Raw genomic sequence first — 6,000 nt, forward strand, 5'->3', positions numbered from 1 at the left:
ATGTGCCACTTTGAACTCCTTGGATGAGAAGGTGTGGTATACTGCTGCTGCTGCTGTTGTTGTTTAGTCGTTTAGTTGTGTCCGACTCTTCGTGACCCCCTGGACCAGAACACGCCAGGCACTCCTGTCTTCCACTGCCTCCCACAGTTTGGTCAAACTCATGCTGGTATCTTTGAGAACACTGTCCAACCATCTCGTCCTCTGTCGTCCCCTTCTCCTTGTGCCCTCCATCTTTCCCAACATCAGGGTCTTTTCCAGGGAGTCTTCTCTTCTCAGGAGGTGGCCAAAGTCTTGGAGCCTCAGCTTCAGGATCTGTCCTTCCAGTGAGCACTCAGGGCTGATTTCCTTAAGAATGGAGAGGTTTGATCTTCTTGCAGTCCATGGGACTCTCAAGAGTCTCCTCCAGCACCAGAATTCAAAAGCATCAATTCTTCGGCGATCAGCCTTCTTTATGGTCCAGCTCTCACTTCCATACATCACAATGGGAAAACTATAGCTTTAACTATACGGACCTTTGTTGGCAAGGTGATGTGTCTGCTTTTTAAGACGCTGTCTAGGTTTGCCATTGCTTTTCTCCCAAGAAAGGTGTGGTATAAATGCAGCCAATCAATAGAAGATAAGGCGGCCTCTCATTAACCTGGTCCTGAGCTGTATTGTGACTTCTGTGTTAGCTCCAGCACCTTGAACTTTGTCCCATAGCTTCTGGTCGACATCAGACGTCCCCAGCTTGATGTCCCCCAGATGTTTTAAGACCACAGCTCCAACCTGACCTGTGGCAGATGGGAGTTGTATTCCAGCTGCAGAGGAGGGCAACAGAGATGATAAAGGGGCTAGAAACCAAGCCGTATGAGGAACAGTTGAAGGAGCCATGTTTAACTTGGAAAAGAGGAGACTGGGAGATCATCATCTTCAAATATCTCAAGGGCTATCTCATGGAAGATGGAGAAAGCTTGTTTTCTCCTGCTCCAGAAAGTAGGACTCTAACCAATGGATTTGAGTTACAGAAAAGGAGATTCTGATTCAACTTCAGGAAGAACTGTCTAATGGTAATGTGATAGGAATTTTGAGGTCTTAGATATATGGTAATGTTCATAACCGCACGTACATAGATCAGCACAGGAAGACCGACCTGAAGCCATTTTGATTCCTAAACTGAGCAAATGTTTTCTCTGCAAGGTCAAAGTGGAAAAGCCTCCCCATTGTCTTTTCCTTCACAAATCCTGTCTTAAGGGTATGTCTGTGTTTGAATAGGGTGTGAGCCTGTGACCTGGCCCAGGAACTAAGTATTTATCATTACAAAAGACTGGCCAGGCTCCCCAGGCAATTCAATCAAGTAACCTGCCAGACAGGAGATAAACAAGGACAGGAGAAAAACAACATTCAAATTTCTGTTTAGACCGCCTTTTTTTGTGATGTAGGTATGATGTATCTGAGGGGTGGTCTTAGGTTACACCCCTTCTGTGATGTATGTATGATGTTTCTGGGGGTGGTCTTGATCTACAGGGTGGCAATTTCAAAAGTCTTTATAAGGCCTTGCGCGCCATTTTTCTGGGTCCCTCCTCTCCTGCGGGTGAGGGGAGCACCCTGTTGCAACAGATCAATAAAGGCCAAGCCTACAGGCTGCTGTTTTGCTCCAAGTTATCCTGGTTGGTGTCTTTGTTTTTGTCCAAGGGAGCCCTCGGATTTTTCCGTTAACAGTAAAAGCTGTTCCAGAGTGGAATGGACTCCATCGGGAGGTTGTGGATGGACGCTCCTGCCTTGGAGGATTTTAAGCAGACGTTGGATGGCCATCTCTCATGGATGCTTTAGCTGAGATTCCTGTATTGCAGGGGGTTGGACAGGACGACTGTTGGGGTCCCTTCCAGGTCTAAGATTCTATAGTTATCTGGAGGGTGCTAGGCTGGGGAAGCCTGATGTCGATAATCTGCTTCCGTCGGCTCCCTGGGAAGGAGGGAGGGATAAGTGCCGAGTGCGTGACATGCTGCCCTGCCTGCGTGCTGTGGTCTGTCTTTTGCTATCTCTGCGGGCTGTTCTGGAGGAAGTGGAAGAGCTGCTCCAAAAAGGGACAGCTGCAAAAACAAAGCAGAAATGGCTAAAGAAAGGTACACATCTGACCTTAAGCAACCGTGGCCACCATCCTCTCCCTTACCCCCCCCTGCACTGTAGCATGCTTTGATTTGTATATGCTAAGTGACTGTTTATATGTAGCTGTTTGTTCAGGCGGCAGCAAATTTAAGGCTTGCGGTCTTAGCCTGGGAGCAGCTGTATTCAGCACTCTTTCAAGAGGAAGTCCTCCCTCTTCAAATGGTTGTTGTGCGGTTCACTGTTTGATCGGAATGGTACAGCGTGGAAACATCTGCGCTGACTCTGGTTGAGGGTGAATGCAGGAACTGAGCACTTCTCAGGTAGAGCTGCCGCAGAACTGGGTGCTAGGACACAGCCAACCGTCGAAATGTGTGCTTCTCCTGATTTTGCAGCGCAGTCCTCCAGCCAAGCAATGCATGCAAAATGCCATATAATGGAGGAAATCATCCATAAAAATGTGTATTAATGAAAATAATGCACTATTTTAGGAGAAATTGCTTTGCAGAAATGCATGCACATTGTGAGAAATTAGCATTAAAAGGCAGAGAAGTTTTCATTAAAAAAACAAAAACCAAAAAGTCCACAAACTGACGTGAAAAAGTAGAGGACTGCACTTAAGATTTTGAAAACGAGAAATAGGGTGGGGGGAAGCTGAAACTGAGTGATTCATTCGTTTTTACTCAGGGCATGCCCTTCAATCTTGGAAACACAAGGGCTGGTCTAACTTAAGGGTAGGTAAGTGGTGACTCTGCTTCTCCCCCCCACTACTCTAAAATGGGTTGAGAACTTGTGGTCCCCCAGACATTTTACCTTGAAGTGGGCTGGAAGCATATTGGCAGCCAGTTCTTCTGGTATTGTGTGGATCTTATATGATACTCTCTTTTTAAAAAAACTTTTTATTTTGCTTTTGCAATATTAGCCACGGCAAACAATGACATCGAAGGTTTGGCAGGAAGAATGCATGATGAGTGAAAATAGCACTTAGATGTGATTCCTGCATTGCAAGGAGTTGAACTAGTTTACCCTTGGGGTCCCTTCCAGCTCCACAATTCTGTGATTCTATAAATCCCATGTGGGACACGGGTGGCGCTGTGGGTTAAACCACAGAGCCTAGGACTTGCTGATCAGAAGGTCAGTGGTTCAAATCCCCACGACGGGGTGAACTCCCGTTGTTCGGTCCCTGCTCCTGCCAACCTAGCAGTTCAAAAACATGTCAAAGTGCAAGTAGATAAATAGGTACCACTCCCGTGGGAAGGTAAACGGTGTTTCCGTGTGCTGCTCTGGTTCACCAGAAGTGGCTTAGTCATGCTGGCCACATGACCCGGAAGCTGTACGCCGGCTCCCTCGGCCAGTAAAGCGAGATGAGCGCCGCAAACCCAGAGTCGGCCACGACTGGACCTAATGGTCAGGGGTCCCTTTACCTTTTATAAATCCCATAATGCCTAACCATTGGCCAGGATTGCCGAGGCTGATGGGAACTGGAGTCCAACAACATAGAGAGGTCCACAGGCTCCCCAACTCTTCTCTAAAAGGACTTTTGGGGGGGGGGGGAGCTGAAATGTGTGGTCATCGCAAGCAGAATTACCGCTTCGGCTACCAGAAGTGTGGGGGCCCTTGGAGAGAAAGGTTTGCCTGCCCCCACCCTACTGCTTGAAATAACATTGGAAAAAGTCATTTCTCACCAATATGAGCACCTAACAAGTCTGTATCCGCTTTTATGAATTCAGTGTGATTGATAGGTTGGGTGTGGGGTCTGCCTACCCACTCCTTCCTCCTATCTGCATGCAAGGACAGTTGAGATCTATGGGGTTCTCAGCTGATACATTGACATTCCACCTTGGGATTGATGACATGCAGGCGCCGCTGTTTATTCGAAGGCAGCCGGGTCAATGCCTTGTTTGGCATTTTTTCCATTGCACCAGGTGCTTTGACTCAAGCATGCAGACGCACACCCCCCCCCGCCACTTGACTTTTCGGAGGAGATGGCATGCAGCAGCAGGCACGGTACAAATGGACTCATTCTTGCTCCCTGAGCCATACAAGTGCCATTTCTGCACACTCCTTAGAACTTCACCTAAAAGGTAAAGGTAAAGGGACCCCTGACCATTAGGTCCAGTCACAGACGACTCTGGGGTTGCGGCGCTCATCTCGCTTTATTGGCCGAGGGAGCCGGCGTACATCTTCCGGGTCATGTGGCCAGCATGACTAAGCCACTTCTGGCGAACCAGAGCAGCGCACGGAAACACCGTTTACCTTCCCGCTGGAGCGGTACCTATTTATCTACTTGCACTTTGACGCGCTTTCAAACTGCTAGGTTGGCAGGAGCAGGGACCGAGCAACGGGAGCTCGCCCCATCGCAGGGATTCGAACCACCGACCTTCTGATCGGCAAGCCCTAGGCTCTGTGGTTTAACCCTCAGCGCCACCCACGTCCCTAGAACTTCACCTACTCGTTCATTAATTTTACTTGGTTGACTCTGAGTAAGGGCTCCTATGCACATTCTATGGTCCTGTTTGAGAAAGTGGCAGTTCAGGTTTACCCCACATTGCCATTTGCTCCAATCTCTCACTAAAGAGTGGGTTTTCCCTTGGAAAGGAGCAGCTCGGGGAAGAAACTGCTTGAACCCATGCCCGGAAGGTGTGTTCAAGCGAAAAACCACCCATCCCTGTGCTTTCTTGGCACAAGCAGAAGTGTGAATGAGCCCTAAAACTTAGTTGAATACCACCCTTTCTCCCTCTGTCCATCTGCTACCTCTACTTGCAGTTTGCAAAGGGTAAAATTAAATTAGGGTCATGGCTGACGCATGCCCACCTAAGCCCAATCGTATACAGAGAGAGCCAGTGTGGTGTAGTGGTTAAGAGCGGTGGACTCGTAATCTGGGGAACCGGGTTCGCGTCTCCGCTCCTCCACATGCAGCTGCTGGGTGACCTTGGGCCAGTCACACTTCTCTGAAGTCTCTCAGCCCCACTCACCTCACAGAGTGTTTGTTGTGGAGGAGGAAGGGAAAGGAGTATGTTAGCCGCTTTGAGACTCCTTTGGGTAGTGATAAAGCGGGATATCAAATCCAAACTCTTCTTCTAAAGCCACCTCTTTTACACATACAAAATCCTTGGTCCATCTTTGGTGGAAGGATCTCAAGGCCTGGGAAATATCCTGGAGAAGTACCACCAACCAGATGAGACCAAATGGGTATGATGGACCAATGACTCTGTAGAACATGGACCTTTGTCCCTTCAGATGATGCCGAGTTTCATCTCCACCATCCCTTAAAAAAAATAAAGCAAGCTGGACCACAGTCTGCCTGAAGGAAAGGCAGGGCGGCATTTCCTAGGTGACTGACTGCCCACCCCCAACCTTCTCAAGCCCCCACCAGTGACCAGGACATCCTTCTGGCCTGCTTTGACCAATTCCCATGTTACATTTGCTTTGTTCATCCTCCTAAACTCTTTGAAAAGGAAAGTCAGAAATAAGTCAGTCTCTCCGTTGCCGTTAAGATACATGTATATTTTAGTGCACGCTAATAAAAGCACATGCTTTAAAACTGCAGCATCATTCTCCTTCCACAAATAGTCTTCCGGTGGGTTTCTCTGCCAGCATAAAGAACGAAACAATGCATCTTTGAAGAAGCCACATTCAAGCCTTTATGGCTGTCAATCTGACTTCAGTAACGTGATGTAATAATTAAGAGGTCCGGGGTATGTGTGGACCTAAACACCCTTTCCCACCTTAAACTGCTCCTACAGGAATGAAGTGTGCAAACTTCTGCAGTCGTCTGGGCACTGTCTTTGCTTGCAAAAAATATCAATTTTTCGTTTTGGGTCTTGGACTTCTCTCTTTCCTCTGCTTTCTCTCTGACGGCGAAGAGATCGGGGGTTGAGCACAGTGGAGTTAACATAACAGGGAGTCAGGACATGT

The sequence above is a fragment of the Podarcis pityusensis genome (genome assembly GCF_964106645.2).
Source record: "Podarcis pityusensis genome assembly, chromosome: 8".
NCBI lineage: Eukaryota > Metazoa > Chordata > Lepidosauria > Squamata > Lacertidae > Podarcis > Podarcis pityusensis.